This window comes from Mustela erminea, chromosome 1, assembly GCF_009829155.1.
Source record: "Mustela erminea isolate mMusErm1 chromosome 1, mMusErm1.Pri, whole genome shotgun sequence".
NCBI lineage: Eukaryota > Metazoa > Chordata > Mammalia > Carnivora > Mustelidae > Mustela > Mustela erminea.
The window spans coordinates 37,384,212-37,410,897 of record NC_045614.1 but is presented as its reverse complement, the minus strand read 5'-3'; the positions used below and the strand labels follow the sequence as shown (position 1 = coordinate 37,410,897).

The window sequence follows — 26,686 nt, the reverse complement described above, 5'->3', positions numbered from 1 at the left end:
AGGGAATGACTGTAAAAGACAAATGTGTTTTAAAATTACTGGAAAAGTAGTTTTGACTCCGTAGACTATACTTTGAGGATTACTCAAGACAGAAAAAGACACAGGCCAAAAAATGTGCTTATCCAAATTGGTTCCACAGGTAGAATTATCATGTCAGTCCCCTGTCAGTCCAGAGTACCTTCTTTGTCTCTGTTTCTATCTGAGTCTCTCTGGTCAACCTTCTTGTCCTACCATTCCACTTAATTATAAGTCCCACCAAGATAGAAATCTTCATATTCATCTGTGTGTATCCCAGCACTTAGTAATTAGAGCAAATTGATAGTAACTGATTTGTTATGTTGGATTCAAGATTGGGTGATAGAGATTGCTTTTGTACACTCACATGAAAATCAAGCCTTGGTTAAAATAACCATATATTTAGAGATAACTGAAGAGTTGCCCTGGTTCAATCTTTGGCCACAACATACAGTCTTTCTATCTTTGTTTTTAGTAAAAATGGTTTTGATTACCAATGAGGGACTCTAGCTGAAACTAACTTAAACCACAAGTTAGTTTGCCGACAGTCCAGTGATGGGTCTGGCTTCAGGAACAGGTGGATCCAGGAAATCAAACAATGTTGCCAGACACCACCACTGGTCAGGTTTCATTTCTCTTCTTGTGGCATTTTGGCTTCATTTCTAGAAAGATTCCTTCTACAAGTAAGGGAAGAATACTTGCAGCAGCCTAAATCTTTATTCATACCATTTATAATTCAAAAGAGAGAGACATACTTTCTCTCAGTTTTCATTTGTCAAGCCACAAGGAAGGACTTTTATTAGGGCTTTCCGAGTCTCACATGCCTACCTCTTGATGAATTACTGTGGTTCAGAGAATGTGGTTCTCTGATTGGCCCAGACTTGAATATGCTTACCTCTTGAAGGCAGAGATTAAATAGACCACCCTGCTGACGACCCTTCTAACTTTTCATGGAGTGAAAGTTGATGTTAAAGAAAAAAACTGTTGAATTCAATTCACAATATTTTTTTTTTACAAATCTACATTATTATAGAATGCAAAAGAAAGGAAGAACATGAAACAACCTGAAATGTTACCATACACAGAGATTGCAAGAGAAAAATCTGTATTTTTCCAGTTTTTCTATGAATTGGAAATGAAAAAAGATGACTTCTTTTAAATTTAGTATATATTCAACCATTTCTTCCCATTCTAAAGTATTCTTCCAGAACGTAAGTGCAGTGATTCATTCAAAGAGCAGTCTTGGGAGATGTTCTAATGCTTACAAACCTCCCTCTTCCATAAAAGTGATTTAGGTCTCCTTACAGGTGAAGGGACTAGTTTCTCTGCAGTGTACCTTAGTGTTTACAGGACAGAACTTGAGCATCTCATAAAAAGCCTTTACTTCCCTGTTCGCAAAAATACATTCACGTTCAAATACTGAATTTTGGGAAAGAATACAGTCACATCAGCACCCACTTGGACTTGGAGAGGTTTGAAAGACAGCCCGGTTGGAGGCCTTTCTCAGTGGCGCCGTGTGGCTGTGGGGCCAGAACTGCACGTGTCCGTGAATGCAGGGAGCGGTGAACATGGTGCCAATCTGACTTACAATCTCTGATTCTTATTACTTGTTAAATAATGGAACAGCTACCATCTGTAGCAGACGTCCTTGAAGTGACGCAGAGCCAATGGTGCCTAGGAGAAACACTGCATGAAAATTTCTTTCTTTCCATGCACAAATATAGCCGAATGCTAAGAACATCAGTGGAAGTGTTCCTAGTTCAGCCAGGGAAATGGTTGCGTTGCATGTGTTGCATTGTTAGGCAGGATTCACTTAGGGGTATGCTGGTAAATGTTTATCAATGAATTTAACTGCTTTCCCCATCTTTCCCTGCCGCCATACTGTCCTGAGCATAAATGCCCCGGCAGATACTCTCAAGAGCATGAACAATGCAGAAAAGAGACGCAAACACCAGGTCTTATGAGGCCACGCTCACAAGTCACCATCCGGTTTCTCACTGTGATGACACACAGTTACCTTGGCAGATTTGAAACCATGGAGGAGCACGGAGCCAGGAAAACTGTTGTGAACCTCACGGACAGGTAAAACAAGTGGGGAGTGATCAGCCCCAGACCAGATGTACAACTGGAAGGTCTGGAAAACGGCAGAACAATCCGCTCCCATCCCTCCAGTTTGGTTTCATTGTCCTGACAACCTCTGCTGCCATCATGGACCACGAAGAAGCAAGACGAAAACACACAGGAGGGAAAACCCTGGGATTCTATGTGCAAATAAAATGCCTCAGTGGGCGCTGGGGCTTCAGTTAGTCACTTTGAACTTTACGGCAGAGTAGCAAGTGCACCTGCAGCCATGTCCAGCCTTTGTGTTAATTGGGGGCTGTTGCTTCCCTGAAGTGAACAAGGAAGACTTGACTTGAGATGACCCGCACCATCACGCTTCATAGCTCACCAGCAGATGCTTGAATCAGGGTTGGGGTCCAGGGTTGGGGTTGACGCTTTCCCTTCTGAAGTCTTAACCTATGTTAAGTCTGGAAGGAGAGGTGCCTTTCATGGTGTTAGCTTGACAATACACATTTCATGCACTGTTGTGAACTGCCCTAAAAAAAAAAAAAAAAAAAAAAAAACGACCTGACTATAGTTAGCTGCATAGTGCTGTTAGGAGGCAGGCAGGAAGCAGATGACTAGAGCCCATGGCTCACTCAGATTCATCTCAAAGTAAATTGAAGGGGGGTGGGCTTGTCAGTAACATTTTAGCAATATGTGTTTGCAAGAGGTCACTGAGTAAAAACTCCTGTAAAAACTAGTTTTACTGTCAACCTGTCACACCTGTATTCCTGGAATTGAGAAGAATTAGTTTGCTGGGCTACCTCACCTGGGGAATGCTTGTAAAGAGTTCAACCACCAAAGAGGGTAGCATGGTTTCTGTGAAGGACACCAGGGCTTGACTCCCCCTTTCTAGGCAGTGCTGGAGAGTAATGTAATAATAGCCACACATGTTATTTAACTTTCTAGAAACTACATAAAAGAAGAGAAACAGTAACAAACAAACAAACAAACAAACAAAAAACACAAAAGAACAAAAAACAAAAAAACAAGATACAAAAAAAAGCACAATGAAATATAAAGCAGCCATTATTTGTGTTTACCAGTGTCTCTGGCATAAATACTCCTACAACGGTTAGTTTGCCAACCTGACATCTCTGAATATGGAGTTAAGGAGAGAATTACGCTGTTGGCTTTCACGGACAGGCCTGAGATGGTGGCTGTGTGATGCTGTTGGGTCCTTTCCTCAACCACATATTTCATGAGCCACTCTGTGGTGCCAGATGTGCCGGTAGGCTCTGGGAGTCCCACAGTGAGCAAAACACAGATGTTCCTACTCTCTTCGATTTGTAATCTAGTGAGGAAGAGAGATGTCAGTCGAATATTCACAGGAATAAAAGATAACAGGAGGTTGTTACCTTGTCTGGGGATTGGGGAAGATGTCCCCGAGGGTTAATTGTCTGTGCTCCAGTGTGGGATACTGGATTCCAGCCAGAGGGAAGAGTTGCTTCTCATATCTGGGAATCACCCCTTCTCTCTTGGTAACCGATTCCTTGAATTAAATCCCCTGAATCTGAACTACTTAGTGTGGGTTTTCTTTTCCTGACTGGACTCTAAATGATGGACTGAGGAAATATGTCTGAAATGAATTCTGTGGATGTTTTACATGGGCTTTCTCCCCACGCAGACAAAACCCTGAGACAGGGATATGAAGGAAATTAGGAGAGCCGAGAAATAAGAAAATGGACAGAAGGAAGAGAGCCAAGGGTGTGTTATCAAGTGAACTATCACGGTAAGCCTCTGGAATTGAATTCTCCCTGGGACTCTGAAAGACTGTGTTGAAAAGTTCCCTCAGACTTACTGAAGGGGAGAGACTCTTTGGTATGTATCTAACAACTCCCAATAGCCATTTGTTGAATGCTGTTTCTGAGGGGTGTAATTCCTAGCATTTTGGGCCCTGCAAGGAAAATGCAAAATAGACACTCTTGTGGCAAACGAAGAGCACAGGCAGGGAGACTCAGGGATGGCATTTGGAAGTGTGGACAACTGGTCCAGAAATGGTCCTTGCCAAAGGGATATGTGAAGGGCACTGACAATGTCTGTGACAGGTAAATAAAAATTAAGTTGGTGTTTGTATAGAACCATGCATGGTAAGTGAACAGCTTTGTAGAAAATGTATTCAAGTGTGTTGAGAGTTGGCTCAAGCACTACAAGTATGCGTAAGCAACACATAATTATATACAGGGCTTCAGCAGCTACATATGTGTGGACCCCACTGTAATAATTGGTGCCCTAAAGCAACATGAGTTAATATTGCTACTTGAGGGTAGTTCTTGAAATGTCCCATCTTTGAACTTTGAAAGCGTGCAGTTGGTAAATAGATGTTGAATTAGTATCACCCATCAACCTCCTCACTGACATTTCCTTCTTTCCCACTAAAGCCCTTTATTTTGTCACCAGAGGACCTTCACTTTCTCTGCCTATACATTTTCACAAACTCTTCTACTTTTCTAGGATGCTTCTGCCTTCCCGTTCTTCCCTCCCCCACATACACACACAGAGTCTCCGGCGAACCCCACTCATTCTTCCATACCACAGTCCAGCACCAGCTCCCCTGTAAAGCTGTCTCTGACCCTCAGGATCAGATAAGCTTAGGGTTGCTACTGTACATTCTCCATGGCACTGACGTGGTCAAGAACAAGAACTTGAGGGGTGCCTGTGTGGCTCAGTGGGTTAAGCCTCTGCCTTCAGCTCAGGTCATGATCTCAGGGTCCTGGGATCGAGCCCAGCATCAGGCTCCTTGCTCGGCAGGGAGCCTGCTTCCCTCTCCCCCTCTGCCTGCTTCTCTGCCTACTTGTGATATCTCTCTCTCTCTCTCTGTCAAATAAATAAATAAAATCTTAAAAAAAAAAAAAAAGAACAAGAACTTGAAAAACAAAGTGCCCTCCCTTTTCATTGAGGCAAAATCAATAGGTCACAAAATTAACCATCTTAAAACGTAAAATTCACTGGAACATTTCCAGTGTTATGCAACCATGGCCTCTATCTAGTTCCAAAACATTTTCAACACCCTAGAGGGAAACCCTGTACCCATTAAGCAATCGCCCATTCCCTTCTCCCTCCTCCAGCTTCTTGAAACCACTAACTGCTTTCCAGGTTTCTCCATGTTGTAGCATATTAGTAATTCATTTTTATGACTAAAGAATATTTCCTTGTATGGGTATACTATATTTTGTATATGTGTGTATCAGTTGATAGACATTTGGGTTATGTCTACCTTTTGGCTATTGTGACGAGGTCTGCTATGAACACTCGTGTACAAGTATTTGTTTGAAAACCTATTTTCAGTCCTTTTCGGTATCCACCTAGAAAGGCAATTTCTGTGTCACATGGTAATTCTTTTTTTTTTTTTTTTTAAGCCCCACTGTACAGCCCATTGTTGGGCTTGAACTCACAACCCTGAGATCAAAACCTGAGCTGAGATCAAGAATCGGATGCTTAACCGACTGAGCCACCCAGGTGCCCCTAGGTCTTGACCTTTTTTAAGAAGTGACCTACAATGGGCTGGACTATAAATAAAACTGCCGGCAAGAAGGAAACATTAGGGGTTGCTACCATAAAATCCAATAATGAAAACCTGAAAAAAAAAATGCAGGTAAAGGACCTTATGCTGGGATGCCTGGGTGGCTCAGTTGGTTAAGCATCTGCCTCCGGCTCAGGTCATGATCTCAGGGCCCTGAGATCGAGCCTGCTGCCCACCCTGTTTGTGCGCTCTCTCTCTTGCTCTCTCGCTCACTCTCTCTCTCTTTCTGACAAATAAATAAATAAAAATCTTAAAAAAAACCAAAACTTATTTTTTAAAAAGCCCTTATGCTCCTCTTTGTGCTTGTTGATAAAGAGATATTAAGAGACATCATATCAACTTCGATCTCTCTGATCTTTATAGCTCAGGCTGATATTCAGGTACTTGGGATGTGTCAGAACCCTATTCTGTCACACATTGAATCAGTCAACATGCTCAAAAGAGGGCCGTTTACTGACGTGTGCCTTTTAAGTGTTCACATCTTTGCACCAAAATGGATGCCACCAGGTACGAAAACAACTCAGTGAGGAGTTTTTTATGTGAGAGCAATACCGATGGGAAAATACCACTCCCTTTGATCCCGGCACCCAGGTCTTCCTTGGAGCCACAGCTTATTTATGGAAGTTGAAGGCTAGCATTTTCATCTTTAACATTTGATTGTCAGACTCTCAGCCTGGCATACAAAAATATCTGAGCTCACATTCCCCACTCTGCCCCCCAACGGGCTATTTGTTCTTCAGCGTCATTTTTATTTGCCTTGGGAGATGTTCTCTTTGGCCGACTTAGCACTATTAGACTGCAGAACGCCTCAAAGCATAAAATGATGTTTATTGAGATTGACAGTCTTTGGGAAGTGTGCTTTCATGCTGGTTTGACAGAGTCGAGTATCTCCACCATGACATTATCCCAACACAATTATTTGGTCAGAGAGAGGCTTCATGCTGTTCACCAGTGTGGTGAAGACCATGAAAGAACTTCTCAGAATGGAGAAAGATACTGACATTTCAACCGGTACTCTAAGCTGGACTTTGACTGTTGTGGCCATTTGTCTGTTTTCTTCCAGCAACCCTCTCTCCTTTTTACCACCCAAAGTATCCAGTTTTCCTTTAGAGAACCAGGACTCCATACTTGCCGCCATGAGGTTTAGGTATGACGGAGCTTATCCTTTTGGGGATGGGCTCCCAGAGCATTCCAATAAGTGTATTGCTTTCCTTCGACTATAGTGATTGAATTGAGAAGGGGAAGGTAAATAAAGCATGGTGATTCTACCCCAGGTGCCTGGAGAAGTTGTCTCCTTCTTCCCTGGAAGCCACCAGAGGACTTTCTTTTGGCTGGCGAGAGTAAAGTATGAGGATGTACAGCCTGGAACTTCAGCAACTATTGTTGAATGATGAGGTGAGCCATTTTGGCCATAAGGCCAACACACAGAGGAGGGCCAACACACAGAAGTACATCCCTCATGACTCCACAGACTCCGGATTTCACAGTAGCTGGAGCCAAAACTCCTCCTGTTTTAAGATAAGTGAATCATTCAATGGGTCCATTTTTCTTCAGCTAAGTTGGGTTGAGTCTCCTGTTGTTTCCAATCCAAGATGACTAGCTAATGTACTATTTCTAATTTACCATATTTTTCTCACCATAAACTTATGCAGTAAGTATTATTGTACTTGTTTTAGTGCTGAAGACACCAACTCTCATAGAAAGAATCTCAGTGACGGTGTAGCTGGGAGATAAACTTAAGTTGTTTAAAACACGTATTGTCAACATCTGTGCCAGCATTTCCTAAAATATGGCCTAGGCACCCCTGAGCAGTTTCCCCAAGAATCTTGCTAGGTATTTGAAAACTCAGAACCGTTTTCATTATATTACTGAGATATTATTTATCTTTTCTACTCTCATTCTCTCGTGAGAGTACAGTGGAATTTTCCAGAGGCATCTTGACTTGTGATGACATCATTTTTCTGATGGCTGATGGAATAAGTGCTTCTGTGTTCTAGTGTTTTCTGGAATTTTCTAAGGCAAGCTCTTGGGGGTTCTCACTATCAGAGTGAAAAGGGGTCTTGAGACTAAAAAGTTTGAGAACCCGTGCTCTAAGCTATACCATATGGTTCAAAGTGCTCAGCATTCTTAGAGATACTTTTTATCTAACACAGATAATTTTTACAAATATTTTACACAAATCACATGTCACCTCCTTACTGTCTCATGAAAAGTGGAACGAGTCTTCCATTAGATTTTAGTGAGAATTTATCATTTTCTTTGGTGTAGAATTATTTTTTCTATGACATTCCAGAATTTTTGAGTTTTGGAGAATAGAGGGCCCTTTCTGAATTTCTTCTCAAACTCTAATTTTAAACTACTGTCATGGGGGAGATGAACCGTGAGAGACTGTGGACTCTGAAAAACAATCTTGAGGGTTTTGGGTGATCGGGGTGGGAGGTTGGGTGAGCCTGATGGTGGATGTTATGGAAGGCACGTACTGCATGGAGCACTGGGTGTGGTGCATAAACAATGAATTCTGGAACACTGAAAAGAAATTAAAAAAAAATTAAAATTAAAAACTACTGTCATGGTTGTAATAAAAATTTCAATGATTCAAATGGGAGTATATCCAAGTATATACAGTAAGCCTGGGGATAGGCATTTTCTGGCAGAGACTTCTGAAACAATAATAAAATCAATGAAAATTCTGTACTTTTATTAGGACCATCCTCTGACAATCCTAAACAACAGCAGTGATAAAAATAATTCTCTGGCCACTTGTCCAAAATAAAACATAACTAGATATGAACTGGTATCCTAAAGTTTTAACTGGTATTGGAACTGCTGAATTCCATCCCACCATGATCCCCGACCTAGATATAAAATCACTTCCTATGGTTCTCCTGTTAGATAACTTAAAATAATGGTAATAATACTCACTATTTGTACAGCATTTCTGTCTCAACATTTAGATAGAACATTCTTTGTTCCTCACAGACGCACCCTCCTCCAGGGGCCTCAAGACACTCTTGACAGGCTGACTCACTGTAGCCCAAAATTCAGTGGGAACAGCAGATCACAAGATACTCAGGACTGAAATCAATGTCAAGTGTACAGAAGCAAGTTGTAGAGAATGCTTTAGTATTTCCCTTTACCCACTGGTTGGCTCAGTTGGTTAAGCATCTGACTCTTGAATTCAGCTCAGGTCGTGATCTTGGGATCATGAGATGGAGTCCCATATCGTGGGGTTCTGTGCTCAGTGGGGAGTCAGCTTGAGATTTTCTCTCACCCTCATCCTCTGCCCCTCCCCCCACTCATACTTTCTAAACCAATCAATCAGTTAATCAATCTTTTAAAAAAAAAGATAGCACTTCCTCAGAGGCCGTCTCTGACCAACAGATACCTTTGTTACTCTGTTTTTTCATCTCCTCTACTTTTACTTCATAGCACCTACCACCATTTGTACTTGTGCTTGCTTTTTGTTTATCTCCCTGTTGGACTGTAAATTCCTGAGGTTGGTCACCACATCCATTTTATTGTTCAGCCTCGCAGATCCCCAGTGTCACCTCTGGAACATGGTAGCTGCTTAATACTTACTTTGTGAGTGAACAGATAAATGAGTGAATAAATCCTCCACTCTTTAAGGAGTACAAAACTCAATCCAAAACCTTACGATGAAGAGACCCATTATAATTCTCAAAAACAATCTCCAAAGAGAAAATCAAGGAAACTAGTGATTTGGACTAATTCTGTCAAAAGACAATTGAATGACAAGACGTCAGTCTTACGTTGGCTCCTTTGGCAAGGCCAACATAGGAGTTCAGGCTGTTGATTCTGTTTATGAGGAGTTCAAAACCAGAAAAGCCTACTACCCAGTGAGAGAAGTTAAACTGTTGGTTATGTCTTGAGGAGGGGCATGAGGAGCTTTCTGTGGGGCTGGAAATGTTCCTTATTTTCATTTGGATAGTGTTTATACACATGTAGACATATGTAAATATTCATCAAGCCATACAATTAGAATTTAGACATACCCCTGCATGTATATCCTACCTCAATTTAAAAAAACCAAAAACCTTTAGCTAACTTGAGAAGATCAGACCAAAAATGGAAGCTGGACTGAATTGATGCTATAGCTTTCTTTTTTTTTTTAAAATAAAGATTTTATTTATTTATTTGATAGAGATCACAAGTAGGCAGAGAGGCATGCAGAGAGAAAGAGAGGAGGAAGCAGGCTCCCCGTTGAGCAGAGAGCCTGATGCGGGGCTCAATCCCAGGACCCTGAGACCATGACCTGAGCTGAAGGCACTGAACCACCCAGGTGTCCCTATAGCTTTCAATAGTACCAAGATGCACTTCAGTTTATCAAACTTCAACGAAAAACCATGTCATCAACTACATCTCTGAAAGGAGATATGCATGTCATATGTATGACATAATTTAGATACACACACTTTGGGGAAAACATATGCACACACATTCATACACACATTATGGGTATATGTGCCATATATGTATGTGCCTGTTATGTGAATATATACACCTGTGTATATACACATAAGTTTATAGCTATACATGGATACACACACACACACACACACATACATAACATGCCTACATACATTTTTAGGAACATACAGAGTCAAACCAAGATATAGTGGACAAAAAGAACTCTGCTATGAAATAATGCAGTGTTCACTCTTGAAATCATTTTCTTTGTCAAAGGGCAGGAATTGGTGTCATAACTTTGAGCTTATATTGTTTCCAAAAGAAAGAAACAATACAATTCACTGGCATACTCAATTGCTTCCAAACGAGGCTCCCCTCTGACTGACAAGTGGCTCACAAATTTATCTTTTTACATGGAAATTATGTTGCACTTAATTTTTCTCAGGGCCAAAGCTATAAATAGAAAACAGGTCATTGTATCATGACAATAAAGTATTATTATTTATGCACATTGAAGATGAGAGAGTGACTTGCCTTCATAAATTACCTTTTCTCCATGATTCATTGAATTCTTCCCGACCCATGAATAATGAGTTCCCCAATTTCCTACAAAGAATTGGAGAAATGAAGACAAATTGAGGGTGGGAGGAGACTGGAGAAAAATAATTGAATTAAGAATTTACATTTTTACATAGCAAGTGTATGGAGAATGATCGCTGGCAGTCTGTAGCAAGTCCATGCTGCATAATTTGAAAAACAGCAGCCTGATGCCTCTTTATTCCCCTTGACAAGTGTAAATGCTGTGATTCTGACAATGGCACTGAATACTTTTTTGAGCCTGCTTGTTCCATTAAGAAAGCCTCCTCTACAAAGCTCATATGTTAGTAGCATGTGTAATCTGATCTGCTTTCGTACAATCCCAGGAAAAGCCTGTTTTGCCTGTCACAGGCTCTGTTTGCTCCCGACTTCCAAATAAGCATTTAAAAATGGTGTTTTCATTAAAATCCTGGACTCTGTCAAATACAACGTTCTCCAATACAAAAAGTCGGTGAATGAGAATAGTCCCTGAGTTTATTATATAATGTCATGGGGAGAAGCAAGGAATATTGACCATTTTTCTTAAACTACATACAGATAAATTCTTTAAAATGTGAGGTGCTAGAGTCATCCTTTGTCTCCTCTAGAGAATGAGAAAGAGGGAAGATAAGCATTGAGAGAAGAGAAATGAGTAACACTATTATAAAATAATCTCACCATTTTATTATGTCAATATATTCTCACAGTGTCATGATCACTTCTATATAGAAGGACCACAATGTGATAAAAACAAAACAAAACAAAAATGAGGTTTCTTTCACTTTTAAAAAGGTACTACTGAACCCATTAGAGACAGAATTTTATTTTTTCCCCACAAAAGGAAAACAATAAATGCAGCGAAACTGAGACCCTTGTTTAATTTTTTTAAGAGGTTTTTTTTCTTGTTCTGCTTTCATCTTTGCATTCTACTAACATGACTTTCGTCTTTGTTTGGGTAAGTGCTCAGTTAAAGTTTTCCCCCTGTGGCTTCAGATTTAGAAAAGCATCTGATCAGCAGCCTTGGTTATGCACTCACACAGCTCGTCATTAAAATAATATGAAGAGGTGGCACAAGGTGAAAAAGCTGAAAAATAACCCAAATTAGCATAGATGGTCATCTAAGCCACTATCTCGTATAAATTTGCCCTTACCTAATAATGCCTTATATAGTCTGTGAAAGACCTTTATCTGTCAGAATTCTCCAAAATACCAGACCAGCCTTTTTTTGTGAACTAAGCTATGTACCACCCCCACGTCCCCCTACAGGTGTTCTTTTGCAAATAGACATCTTGGTGGTATTCCTTCCATTCATTCTAGCTCCCTCTCTACCCCAGCAAGGTCTCTCTGGTTCACATTGACTAAGAGACCAAAGTTCCCCGAGATCGAATGGACAGGAAGCTGAGATGAATGATAGGAGAAGACATAGGAAATGCTCACGTGGTACCAGCTGAGAATTGTAGTTTTTCATTTATTTCATGAAACACTTGGGAGTGGTAATAGGCTAAGGTCACATCAGGATGCCAGCGAGGCACTCGCTGCAGACATTGAGAATGGGATTCGAAGCTGTACCCATGAATCTCTTTTCCCAGGTTATCTCTTTGTCCTTTTATCAAGGCTGTTTGCATAAAATAAGAGCCTCTATTAAGACAACTACTCCTACGTTGGAGTGTCCGGCTGGTTCAGTTGGTAGAGCAAATGACTCTTTTTTTTTTTTTAAAGATTTTATTTTTTATTATTTATTTGACAGAGAGAAATCACAAGCAGACGGAGAGGCAGGCATAGAGAGAGAGAGGGAAGCAGGCTCCCTGCTGAGCAGAGAGCCCGATACGGGACTCGATCCCAGGACCCTGAGATCATGACCCAAGCCGAAGGCAGCGGCTTAACCCACTGAGCCACCCAGGCGCCCCAGAGCAAATGACTCTTGATCTCACAGTTGTGAGTTTAAGCCCTAAGATGGGTGTAGAGATTACTTACAAATAAAATCTTGGGAAAAAAAAAATACACTCAGGTTTATAGCATATCCAACCGGGAGGACAAGTATGGATTTAGTGGCCATCCTTACATCCAACTGATGAGCAAACAACAGATCAGATGGACTCTGTCATTCTTCTAAACAAAAACCAAACAAACCCTAGAAATGTATGAAAAATATAGCAGGAAAGGGAAAGGAACCATTAATTTGAAGATTCAGAAGAACTAGCCTCTGAAAATGACTTACTACAAAAACAGGTGAAAAAATGAGAAAACCAGTGTCCTTAGTATTGCCACAAGAAGGCTGCCACAAGGAAATCATCTTGAAATGAAAATAAAATGGAATACAATGAAAAATGAGATTAATGTGCTAAGGAGGGATAATGAGAAAATCAAAATTGCAACGGCAGAATGAAAAACTTCAGTGAGGATCAAAATGGAGACAGATGGTCACTCCTGAAAATTAAATCACTCTGGTGGAAGATGAATTTAAGATACTCTTCCATTTTCAATAGCAAAGGACAAAGACAATAAGATAATTCAGTGGATCTCAAATGGATACTATACTTAATCACTAACAGGTATTTCTGAGGAAAGAGCCAGACTCTTTTGAACAGAAGCAATCCTGAATAGAGACACCTGGGTGGCTCATTTAGTTGAGTACCTGACTCTTGATTTAGGCTCAGATCACTATCTCAGGATCCTATGACTGAACCTGGCATTGGGCTCAGCCCTGGATGTGGCACCTGCTTAACATTTTCACTTTTCCTCTTCCTCTGCCCCTCCCCCTACTCTCTCCCTCTCTTAAAAAAAAAGTTGGGGTGCCTGGGTAGCTCAGTTGGTTAAGTGTCTGCCTTTGGCACTGGTCATGATCCCCAAGGTCCTGGGGTTGAGTCCTAAATGGGGCTCCCTGCTCAGCAGGGAGACGGCTTGTCTGTCTACCCCTCCCCTTGCTCATGCTTGCACTCTTTCTCTCACAAATAATAAAATTTTAAGAAGTTTAGGAAAAAAATTTAAAAATAAGTAATGCTGAATAAATTTAATGGAGTTCGCCTTCCATAGCTGAAACAAAATAATCAATACCAAACCTCATCTAATCAGCTCTGAAAGGGGTTTCCTCTGTCTAAGTTAATCAGTGAAAAATTTAGACTGTCCTGGAAGACTTTTGAGTTGCAAAAAAGTTGAGTTGAGATGTATATATAAATATACACATCTTGGGAGGGCCTAGAAAGGTAGAGGGGGCAAGGTGAGGCTTGTGGTAGGGAGAGGCCAAGTACAGGTTAAAAAAATTGAATTGAACATCAGACATCTCTTTAACAGGAAATGGGAATGTCCATAGTGTTTTATGGGCAAAATATTTTAATACAAAATTGGCCTTAAAGAAGTAACATGTATCGTTATTAATCATTTCTTCAAATTGTCTTTGGGACCCAAGAAATATGTACACGAAATGCTGTTTTACAGAAGTGTTCAACCCTCACCTGAAGACAGGGGATGAGGAAAAGGGTGAAGCAGAGAAGGCCTTAGACTTTTTGAAGATATCAACCAACAAAAGACAAAACCATAAGCTGCAGAATAAAATATGTGTGTTTATTTGAGCTATTAGGGGTTGCAATCCAGGAAGCATAGATTCTACTGAAATCGAAAGCGTGCTCTGGAGAGACAAAAAGGTGGTTAGAGCTTTTAAAGAGGAAAGAGGGAATGTATATAAATTATTTTGAATGAAATGTGACTGGTACTAGACTAGCTAACCCATGGGTGGTTGGTTGCTAGGGCGAGTAGTAGGTGGAAGGTTCATTTATGTCCATTCCCACGGGCACCAGATGCCTTGGCTCTTAGCTGAGCTCAGAAAGAATTCTGAAAATTTGGGAAGGAAGACATGCATGAGCCCGACCTCCTTAATGCCCTCCTGGCTCCATCTGAAATAACCCTCGTAGCAATGCTTACTTCATTTTATTCTGTGTTGTCAAAGAGAAGAACCTTTCTTTTCCTAACAGTTCTGTGATGACTAATTGAAGGTGTCAACTTGAATAGGATAAGGGATGCCCAGAGAGCTGGTAAAACATTATTTCTGGGTGTGTCTTTAAGGGAGGTTCAGGAAGAAATTAGCGTTTGAATAATTGAACCGAGTAACAATGGCTCTCCCAAACGTGAGTGGGTATCATCCAACCTGTTTAGGGCCCAAATAGAACAAAAAAGTGGAGAAATGGTGAATTCCCTCCACCAGAGCTAAGACATCCATCTTCTCCTGGACTCCTGGTTCCCACCCTTTGGGACTTGGTCTCATTAGCTTGCAAAGGAACTTCTCAGCCTCCACAATTGCATGCGGTTATTCCTGTAATACATCTCATATAGACCCATGTATCCTATGTGCTCTGCGTCTCTAAAGAACTCTGAATCATACAAGTTCAATGGCCTGTGTGATACAGAAGCAGGAGGAGAAGAGTTCTCTCTTGTGTTAGGCAAATGCCAAAGCACATTGGGTACCTTTCCACCTGCTACCTTTGTCCTTTCAGCAAAGACCTGAAACTTTCTATTTTCATACTCTCTAATTTTTGAAAAAAGATTTTGGATAATTTATAGTTTTTTCCTTAACTATTTCACAGAAGGTAACTGTGAAGGCTTCTAACCTTAGAATTTTCTACATATGAAGATTTTTAGTCACTAATTTAATTTCTTTATATAGGTCTGTTCAGATTTTCTGTTTCTTCTCAAGTCGGTTGTGATCACTTGTAACTTTCAAAAAATTCACCGATTTCTCCTGGTAAAAGTTTTATACAGAGTCTTATGTAATATTCTCAGATAGCCTTTTAATCTTTGCAGAGTTGGTATTATGGTCCTTCTTTCATTTCTTGATCATTTTTGTCTTTTCTCTTCATCTCTTTGTTAGTGACTAATGGTTTATCAATGTTGTTGATCTTTCTAAAATGTAAACTTTTGGTTTCGTTGAATCTCTCTATTGTTTTTCTGTTTTCCATCTCATTGATTTCTGCTCAGCCTTTTATTTTTTCCTGTTTCTTAAGATGGAAGCTTCTTGACTGACACCTTTTTTAAATCTGCTCTTTTACCAGTATTTGTTGCTATAAATTTCTAAGTTTTGCCTTATCTGTACCCACAAGTTTTGATACTTTATACTTTAATTTTCATTCAGTGAATAAGATTTTCTACATGAGTTATTTAAAGCTATATTGTTTAATTTCTAAATATTTGGAGATGACCCAATTTTTTTTTCTGTGGTTGAGTTCTAATGTAATCATTTTGTAGTCAGAGAATATACTTTGAATGATTTAAAACATTTGAAATTTATTGAAACTGTCTCAGTGTTTAGCTTATGGTCTATGTTAGAGAATGTTCCATGTGCGCTTGAAAAGAATGTGTAGTCTATTTTCATTGGGTGAAGTATTCTATAAATGTCAGTTAGGTCAAGGGCTTAAAAGTGTTTAGATCTTCATTATTCTAGATTTTCTCTCTTATTCTATTAATAATGTACAATGGTATACTGAAATCTCCAACAATAATTTTCAAATTTTTGGTTTCTCCTTTCAGTTCTGTCAGTTTTTGCTCCATGTATTTTGGGTCTCTTTTGTCAGGTACCTATACACTTAATACCTTCATGATATATTGACCATTTTCTGATTTTTATGATTATTAAATCTCTTTTTATCTCTAGCAATATTTCTTATCTTAAAGTCTATTTTGTCTGATAATAATCTTATCATGCCAGCTCTCTTATGGTTACTGTTTGCATTCAGTGTTACAATTATTGCTTTATTCAATCCTATATTATTTAAGAAATTAAGAGTAGAAGAGAGAAAAATACATCCATATAGTCTTTTATTTTTACTATTTCTTAGGCTCTTTTTTCCTATTCAAGGATCTGAGTAACTGCCTGAAGATATTTCCATGTAGCCTGGAGCACTGCCTTTAGTAGATCTTGTAAGGCAAGCCTTTAGCAGTGAATTTTCTCTGCCTTTGTTTACCTGAACATGTTTCTGTTTTGCCTTCATTGTTCAAGAATAATTTTGATAGATATAAAATTCTTAGTTGATAATCGTTTCCGTTTAGCAGTTTGAGGCCTTCTGGCCTCCATTGTTGCTGATAAGTAGTCAGTCCTTAGTTGGTTTAACACCGTGTAATGAGTCCTTTTAATCTTGTTGCTTTCAAGACCTTTTCTTTGTCTTTCAATAATTTGCCTCTTATGTGTCTGGATGAGAAATCTTAGGTTTATCTAATTAGAGTTCACTGAAACTCTTGGATCTGTAGATGAAATAGTTTTCATCAAATGTGGGAAGTTCTAGGCCATTATTTCTTCAAATGTCTTTTCTGCTCCTTTTTCCTTCTCCTCTCTCTCTCTGGGATGCCATTTTACATGCGTTAATACACTTGATGTGGTCCCATAGAGCTCGGAGGCTTTCACTTCCTTCAGTCTTTTTACTCTGTATTCCAGATTGAATCAGTCCTCTTGATTTATAAGCAAGTTCACTTATTCTTTCTTCTGCCATCTCAGTTCTGCTAGAACGTCCATCTGGTGAGTTTTTCATTAGGGTTATTGTGTTTTTCAACTTTAAAATTCCCGTTTGTTTCCTTTTCCTTTCCTTTCTTTTTTTTCCAAGTAGACTATACACCCAATGTGGGGCTCAAACTCAGGTACCTGATATCAAGAGTCACATGATCTACTGATTGAGCCAGCCAGACACCCCTCCATTTGTTTCTTTTTTAATAGATTCTGTTCCTTTGTTGATATTCCCTATTGTTGAGTCGTGGTCATCAAGTTTTCCTCTGTTCTTTAAACATGGCATCTTTCCATTATTTGAACACACTTGTAATAGTTTCTTTGAGATCTTTCTATTAATCCAACACCTAAACCCAAGAAGAGACAGTTTCTACTGACTTCTTTTCATCTTGAATATGGGTTAATCTCCCTTGTTTTTCCAGCTCTCATAATTTTTTTGTTAAAAACTGGATATTCTAGATAATTTATTATAGCAACTTTGGATTGTAAGTTCCCCTTTTTTGTTGATGGTTTTTACTTGTTTCTATTTGTTTGTTGTTGTTTTAAGTCATTTGCCTGTACTAAATCTATAGAATTAGTCACCCCACATGGTGCAACCTCTGCTGGGTTTTTCTCTGTTTACTTTCATTTTTTATAGTATGTCTTCGTTGCCTAGGGATCGACCAGTGGTCGATCAGTGATTGTCCATGAGTTTCTTCAGCTCAGAAGGCTTCTACCCTCTGCTAGTGGATCTATGTTTGGTTTGAGGAATGCATTCAAAATTTAGGCAGTTTTCAATTCTTTGTAGCATTTACTTTCCATGAACTCTCTCAATTCTCCATTGTGTACGAGCGTAGGCTCCCAGACAGCCAGGGATCTGTGGAATGGTTATTAAGCCTTCCAATGGCTAATTCATATGCCTGTTAAAGTTCTTGATAGTCCATCCGTCTGTCATTTCCCACCCCCTACCCTCCCCCTCCATTGCAACTGAAATCCTGGGCTCAGAGAGCTCTAGCCCTTTCCATTTCACCCCAGTGGCAAATTTTCTACTCTCTGCTCTAAATCAAATTAGCCTCCTCTTCCTGCAACAAGGCTGCTAGTTTTCATGGTCAGTCCCATCTGATAGAACTGGCATTCTGGCCAATTTGGGGTGGGGTGTGGGAGTAGCCACAGGCAAGAAAGCCACAGACTCCTACTGTTCATACCCGAAGATCAGCAGTTTTTCATGAATATGTGCTTTTCAATGTGTTGTTTCCTTTTGGTCCATTTCCAGAACCCTGAAATGACTGTTTTTGACAATTTTGTCTAGTTTTATGGTTTCTTTTGTTGTTTTTGTTGAGAGAGGATTTATTGACCTCCTTACCGTCTCAGAGCCAGAATCTACACCCCCTCCATGTCCATATGTTTTCTGTCTTTTTCTTTTAGGCTACTCTAACCATAGCTTGCTAGAGCAGGTTCTATGACACAGACAGCTCTTTCTAGGGCAGATGCTTTTGTTGTTTCCTGGGCAGATTCTGACTTGAAAACATTTTATTATCTCTTGCTGATTCCCAAGAGGTTATCGTGTAAGATCCGCATCTTCTCCAACCCATTCCATTTGCCCTTCCCTGCTTGCCCTGCACAAGCAAATACCTACAAACCCTGAAACAGGATAGAGTGATGGAACATGGTTGAGAGCTTTATTTTATTTTTTTTTTATTTCCAGCATAACAGTATTCATTATTTTTGCACCTCACCCCGTGCTCCATGCAATCCGTGCCCTCTATAATACCCACCACCTGGTACCCCAACCTCCCACCCCCCGTCCCTTCAAAACCCTCAGATTGTTTTTCAGAGTCCATAGTCTCTCATGGTTCACCTTCCCTTCCAATTTCCCCCAACTCCCTTCTCCACTCTAAGTCCCCATGTCCTCCATGCTATTTGTTATGCTCCACAAATAAGTGAAACCATATGATAATTGACTCTCTCTGCTTGACTTATTTCACTCAGCATAATCTCTTCCAGTCCCGTCCATGTTGCTACAAAAGTTGGGTATTCATGCTTTCTGATGGAGGCATAATACTCTATCCCCAGGGGTACAGGTCTGTGAATCACCAGGTTTACACACTTCACAGCACTCACCAAAGCACATTGGGGAGGGTTGAGAGCTTTCTTAAGCAAGATTATATAAAGGATTGTTTTTTAAAATCACACAGCACTCAGCAAAAAACCATAGTACATCCTCTTTCACTAGTCATTTCTATTTTCATCAAAGTTCCACTCTGAGAGACTGCAGAGAGACATTCTGCCCTCACCTTATCTCTAAATAATGCTGAATACTCTTCTCAAGGTTTTCTCTATGCATCCCCCAATATCCACCAGATACAATTTCTTCCTTCCCTTAGTTATACAGACTAACTTCCCTTTTCCTTGTGAAAACTGGACTCAATTTCTAAACCTAGATTTCAAAGGCTTGCAGTTGGTTTCATTCAAGCATCTGCCATGTACTGTTGGATCTCTCTCTGTAGAGATTTTGTACCACAAGATCAGGAGATGAAAATATCTTCAAATGTTAAGCTCTTTCTATAATCACTTTCTTCCACCAACTTCTTACTTTGTTCAGAAGCTCAAGGTTATTTGACCTGGACACTTTCATCTACCTGTCAGCTTGTGACTAACAACTATCCCTTATGCTTCCCTTGGGTCCCAAAGAGAGAAAAGTGGGTCTCTACAGAAATATTCATAGCCCCCACTAAAGTACAGGTTAGTGTTATTTTGGTTTCATTTAACTTAATGTACCTCTGGATACTTCAGACAAAGATTGATTTGGCCAAGAAAGTTTTAAAAAAGAAAAAGCAAGACCTAGTAAGGAGGTAGAACATGTGGTTCTTTCCTCTGGGATGGTGCCATAAAATGATTGCACCAGAAATAAGAAGTCTCTGCTCAAGTTTCAGAACTTCAGAAGAAACAATCTGATTGGCTAGCTTGTTTCAGAGGGCCCTCCATAGACCAATCACAGTGGAGTGAGATGAAGTTGGGGTCTGTTGTAGAAAGAAAGGGGAGCAAAGGTGCTGATTAGATAAAAGCTGTAGGAAAGGACTGGACCTAGAGAGTCTTGTGCTAAGTGAAATAAGCCAGGCAGAGAAAGACAAATACCATACGATTCCACTTATATGTGGAATCTAAAACACAAAACATACGAACAAAGAAAAACAGAAATAGACTCGTAAAAACAAAACACATACACTGGTGGTTGCCAGAGGTGAGGAGAGTGGTGGGGCGGGCAAAATAGAGAAGATTAAGAGGTACAAACTTCCAGTTATAAGTAAGTCATGGGGATGAAAAGTGTGGCATAGGGAATAGAGTCAATGATATTATAATGACATACATAATTATACTTACATGGTGAGTGGTGCATAATATACAGAATTCTTGAATTGCAACATTGTACACCTGAAACTAATATAACATTGTATATCCACTGTATTTCAATAAAAAAAAAGAGTAGAACCACATTGATACTGACAAACTCTTCCCTCTTGACTTTTCCTCAGCTGTTTCTTATTTGTTTGTCCAGTAAAGACAATTTCCCTAATTTTATAAGCTTTACTTCTCATCTTTTTTTTCCCTTCTTTTTTTTTTTTAAGATTTTATTTATTTATTCATTTGACAGAGATCACAAGTAGGCAGAGAGGCAGGCAGAGAGAAAGGGGGGAAGCAGGCTCCCTGCTAAGCAGAGAGCTTAATGCTGGGACCCTGAGACCATGACCTGAGCCGAAGGCAGGGGCTTTAACCCACTGAGCCACCCAGGCGCCCCTCCCTTCTTTTCATCAGAATTTTCTGTTAAACCACCCATGCAGGTTCTCGGGCAGCTATCTCCTCTCTAAAGAGAGCTTGCTTCTATTGTCCGCCTTCACCTTCTTTGCTCTCTCAAACCCTGTCTCATTACCAGAAAGCCTTCCCTGCCCCCCTATTGACACAAGTCAAAAACTTCTAAAACACCATTTAGCTTTAGCAACATTATTGAATACATCAAATGCTGTCTATTTGAATTTTATTGACTTTAAGCTTCTTGATTTTGCTTATTTCCTTTTTTTTTTTTTTTTTTTTTTTTTTTTTTAACGTGGGTCTTAAACTCATGACCCTGAGATCAAGACTGGAACTGAGATCAAGAGTTGGATGTTTCATCAATTGAGCCACCCAGGCACTCCTCTTATTTGCTTGTTTGTTGTTGTTTTATGGTTACTTAAGAATAATGAGGAGTTTATAACATGCTTTTAGGTTTGTACATATTTAAATAGTATTATGGTAAAAATAATTCAAATCCACCCTAGGAGTCTGAGAGAACAATTTAAAAAAAGGGGGGGGGGCTTAAGTTTTAGGAAATGTAGGTCTATGACAGCAATTTATTACTTAATCACAGTATTTGCTGGTGGGGATTTGAACCTCACCTAGTGATAGTCCCAATAAAAGCACTGTAAATTCTTCAAAGGTAGGGAAAATGAGGTCTCTATTTCTTTGTGTATCTACCTCCAAATACCCAGTAACATCTCAAAGCTAGATTTTATTAGTGAACACATGGAAGCTTTGATTTTGAAGAGCTGTCTGAAATTTTTTATAGTTTATAGGTTAGAACTAATTGAGTGCTAATAACTCTTATTCAGGGGCACCTAGGTGGCTCAGTGGGTTAAAGCCTCTCAGCTCAGGTCATGGTCTCGGGGTCCTGGGATTGAGCCCCGCGTCGGGCTCTCTGCTCAGTGGGGAGTCTGCTTCCTCCTCTCTCTCTCTGCCTTCTTGTGATCTCTGTCTGTCAAATAAATAAATAAAATCTTTTAAAAAAATAACTCTTACTCAGTGCCAGAAATTGTACTAGTTCTTTAGAATATCTCAGTTTTCTCAATAAACTAACAGAATAAGATCTGATGGATAACTATTTTACAGATGAGAAAACTGAGGCTCAGAGAGATTAAATAAATTGCCTAGGGCCATATACCTAGGAAATACTAGAGCTAAGACTGCATAGGAAATGATTGTAGAGAACTCAGAGTAAGACTCTTACAGCATAATTTTCATGATAATTTAAAACTCTTTCTGTGGTAAGATTTATATTTAATTCAGTTCTTAGTTTGTAAAAATATTGATAAATTTATTTCTTTTTCTCCCTGAATATTTGAAAAATTGTATAAAATCAGTCAGTGTTTATATAGTCATGGGTGCATTTCCCATTAATACACATTTATACTCTTACTATCAGCATTGAGTAATTTATTCTCATTTAGTCAAACAACTTTGTTTAACTTTGCACTTGATAAGAGGATATTTTAATAGTTCAGACTGTATTTCGTAATATAGGAAATGCCATGCCAACACATCATTAACAGCACATTTCTGCCCATTGACTTTCCATCTAGAACAAGGAAATATGCATTGTGGTGAGTACTGTACAGAGAATCAATGTTGCTAATATTTCAACCAGTGAGTAGCTATATAAACTTTGAAACAAAATCTTAGTATAAATGAAATAGCCATATCTCAGCTCAATCTTTGCCTGATAATTGCTACATTTATCAATTTTTAGGCACATGTACATTATAAAAAATCATTTCCAAGACTTTAATGCCAGGACTTTAACTCTGAATGACTTTGTTTCACATTTTTTTTTAAAGATTTTATTTATTAATTTGACAGAGATCACAAGTAGGCAGAGAGGCAGGCAGAGAGAGAGAGGAAGGGAAGCAGGCTCCCCGCTGAGCAGAGAGCCCCGACGCAGGGCTCAATCCCAGGACCCTGGGATCTTGACCTGAGCCAAAGGCAGAGGCTTTAACCCACTGAGCCACCCAGGCACCACCTACTTTTGCTAATTTTTTAAGAGAAAGCCCAAGAGTTAGAGTAGCCCTTATTCTAAGGAATAAATATTTAAAGAGAGGGATTGACTTTCCATGTTGTAAGGAAAAGAATCCAAAATTCTTATCATGATCTAGAAGTTCCTACTTACTCTAGACCAGCCTAAGTAGCACCGTTTGCCTCTCCTTGACAACCTGTGTAAAAAATGCTGTTTCCTCTGCCTGAAGCACTCGACCATTCCCTGACTGTCCTGTGTTATCCCTATTCATTCCTCAGATCCCAAGTGAAGTGTTACTTCCTCAAAGAAACCCTCCCCAGCTAAGTCAGGACCCCTGAACTCTTATTGGTAGCATTTATGAATAGAAATGTGTATTTATTTTGAGAGCAGACACTTTGTCAGACAGAAAAAAAGAACAGATCTTCTCTCAAGTCTACCTGGAGAAGGAGAGAAAGAAAGGGAAAGAAACACAGAGACTGAGAAGGGGAGGAGAGAGGAAGACAGAAAATTACGGTATAGTTTGCAGGAGAAGCGGAGACCAATGATGGGCCTCAGAGAGAAAAAGGAGAAAGCATAGCTACTAGGGATCTTACACATTTACCAATTTTTGTGTGGTCCAACTGACATTTCCTGCTTAGGACAGAGGTTGCTACTGCTCACTAGTACCACATTCTCCTCTTATTCCTAAGAACACACTTAGCCTACACTTAGCCTAATGTAGTACTACATTCTCCTCTTATTCCTAAGAACACACTCAGTCTCCCCTGCTCTTAAGTCAGACCGTGTGACTGAGTCCCAGCCAATGGAATACGGACAAGAGGAGGTCTACTTCCAGACATGGCTCCCTAACTCTCCAGTGGACTCTTCCAGGCCCTCTCTCTTGTTGCTCATTGACTGGCCAACATATAGAATCCAGCAGAGGATGGGAGACCTAGTGGAGGTGTAGGCCAAAAGGAGCCCAGGTCCTTGAATCCATTTATGGAAGCCCACCTAGTGACGACCAAACTGATCTGTGAAACGAGAAACAAACTTTTACTTTGTTAGGCCGTTGAAGACCTACTGTTTGTTTTAGCAGCTGACTTTAACTTCCATGAGGCTTCTCAATATTTTCATATAAAATATTTTCCTTGGCTTATATTAGTTTAAAGCATATTTCAGTTATTACCAAACAGCAAAAAATTACTGGTAAGGTATTTATACATCTTTAATTATATACTATTGAAATAGCCTTATATTTACTACCTATATATATGTATACTTACTACATAATATATGTGATTATATATGTAATTCTGTATGATATTTATATAGATATATGGAAACAGATTTATAAATGTATAGATATATAGAGAGAAATATTCCTGTTACATATTACTCTGGGAAAGGCAGACTTAGAATCAGTGATACTAATTCAGCAAGTGGCAAACATAAAATCTATTACCTAATACTATGTAAAGAAATCAAAAGGCCAAATTAGATGATCAATAAAATAGTCTGCATATACTTATTGAGCTATTATATGTGTGTGTATAAATGTATATACACACATAATATATATTATATTATATATATATTGGAAATAATACACAGCCGGGTTAGGAATCATTGATCCACAAAGATATACACCAAACCACTGTCAGTGTTTACTGCTAGGGAGGCCCGGAAAGGAAGAATGTTTGACCAACTTCTAATATTATAGAGCGCTACACTTTTATTCCAAAAAGCATGTTTTTGAAATTACATTTTTGCTCAGGTAATATATGTATGTGATACAAAATTGAAGAGACAAAAGCGTTTGTACTAAGAAATGAGCTTCTCCCAACTCTCTTGTCTATAGGGGACCCACTTCACTTTCAGACCTAGGCCTCAGAGTAAACCACTATTACCAGCTATATTTATATGTATATAAATACATGTATGTATAAAAATATATGAATATAAGAAATATAATAGATTAAAGTATATTTATATTATATATAAATTAAAGCATATTTATGTAATATATACATTAAGTTATTATTTTTGATGTTTCATGTACATTTTATATTTTATGCAAGTATATTTCCATGTAAACAGAAAAAAGGAAACAGGAGATAAAATAGGAATGACATTAAGTTCATTTATATGTTGAATTGTAAATCATTCTAATTAATCTAGTCTGATTAGCATAGGATTTATACCACAGTGGATCTCGTAACTTGCATTCATTCTATTTTGATATATCCCAACTTAATTTCAACTCTCATGATACCAATTAGAGAGACCCTTTCGATCCTCTCTCTTACCTCCTCCCCGGCATTTTTTTGTGCTTCCAAACCTTGCTGATTCTTGGTGTGTGTGTGTGTGTGTGTGTGTGTGTGTGTACGCACGCACTTGTGTGTTTATGCGTGCACCCGTGTGTGTGTGTGTGTGTGTGTGTGTGTATACGCACGCACGTATGTGTTTATGCGTGCGCCCCTGTGTGTGCGCAACGCGAGCACCGTACGTGCGCAAGTGGCTTCTTTGGGAAGTGTCCCTAGGGAGTGGGTGTGCGAGACAGATGCCGAGTGCCACAGAGAAGGTGGGACAGACAGTGTAAAGCCACCGCTCCGTGTGGCCATGCAGGGTCCTCTGGGACCTCCCAAGGAGCCTTATGAAATGCATCTCAGAACCATCTGCCAAGGGGGACAAAGGGGAGATGGATTTCTCCGGAGGCACCCATCACTCATTGTGTACCATTCACTTTTGGATTTGCTTCTTAATGGTCCTGAGGCAAAACTGTCTGGTTGCACAGATGTTAATTATTCGAGACTACTCTTAATTAGTTGTGTGAGTTATTCATTCTGGAACCATGACAAAAAAAACCCCTCAGCTGCTTTGGTCCCTGAAGAGGTAACCCCAGGAGCTTTCCTGGAGCTTGGTTTATGACCCCTCCCCCGTGTCTCTCTCCCTTCTTGAACCAGAACATTTCAGCTTAGTCAAGCTCACAGAGGCCACCCCCCATGGGGACCTTTAAAACTAAATGCTCAGGATGTACATGATTTTTAAAAGCCCCTCGCACATCCAGGCTAAAAGCTGTGGTGCTGCTGCCCAGTGAAATTATTCAGCTCCAAATCAAATGGCATTGTGGAGGACCTGGTCTTCTCTGTGAGCTGACCATTCATTTTCCTTTGACTTGTAATTTCCCTTGCTCGGGTGATTTGCGCATTGCGCTGTGCAGTGTATTAAGCATGTTGGCTGCTTTCACGATCATCTAAATAATTAAAGGTTTATTGAGGAGAGCACTGTACAGATTAGTGCATTAAATACTAATCTGCTTGTTCATCACAGTCTCCACACACAAAACTGGGAGCTGGGGATGCCCCAGTTCATATTAAGTTATCCGTTCTGCAAAGAATCCTCATACGGACAAAGATGGTTGCATAAATGGTCAATTGGAAAGGGTTTACTGGAAGACATTGCTGATCCATTAATCTGGGAACCCACTTTTTTTTTTAACAGAACAATCCATAGCAACAAAGCTTCCTTTACACTGAAGAACCAGCTCTAGGCGGGAAGAAATGAAGCACACCAGGTAATAAAATATATGCAAGGGAAAAATGATTTCCACTGGAGTTACACCAGGAGGGGAAACAGACAGGTGCTCATTTTAAAGAAGTTCAGAACCAGCATTCTCTTTATGAGCCAGGTATGACGGCTAGACTAGCATGGGTAAAAAGAGAACATGATCTATCATAATCATAATTCAAATTCTGCTTTACAAAATACAGTGGATCAT

General features: G+C 39.6%; 1 long non-coding RNA gene across 1 annotated transcript; it reads right to left on the bottom strand.

Annotated features, from left to right (window-relative positions):
• Nucleotides 1-2,225: 2,225 nt before the first annotated feature.
• Nucleotides 2,226-25,373, bottom strand: LOC116600636. Its single transcript, XR_004289737.1, has 3 exons — nt 25,361-25,373; nt 17,647-17,652; nt 2,226-2,276 (listed from the first exon to the last, which is right to left on the bottom strand). It is a non-coding gene; the product is annotated as an uncharacterized LOC116600636 (long non-coding RNA).
• Nucleotides 25,374-26,686: the final 1,313 nt, after the last annotated feature.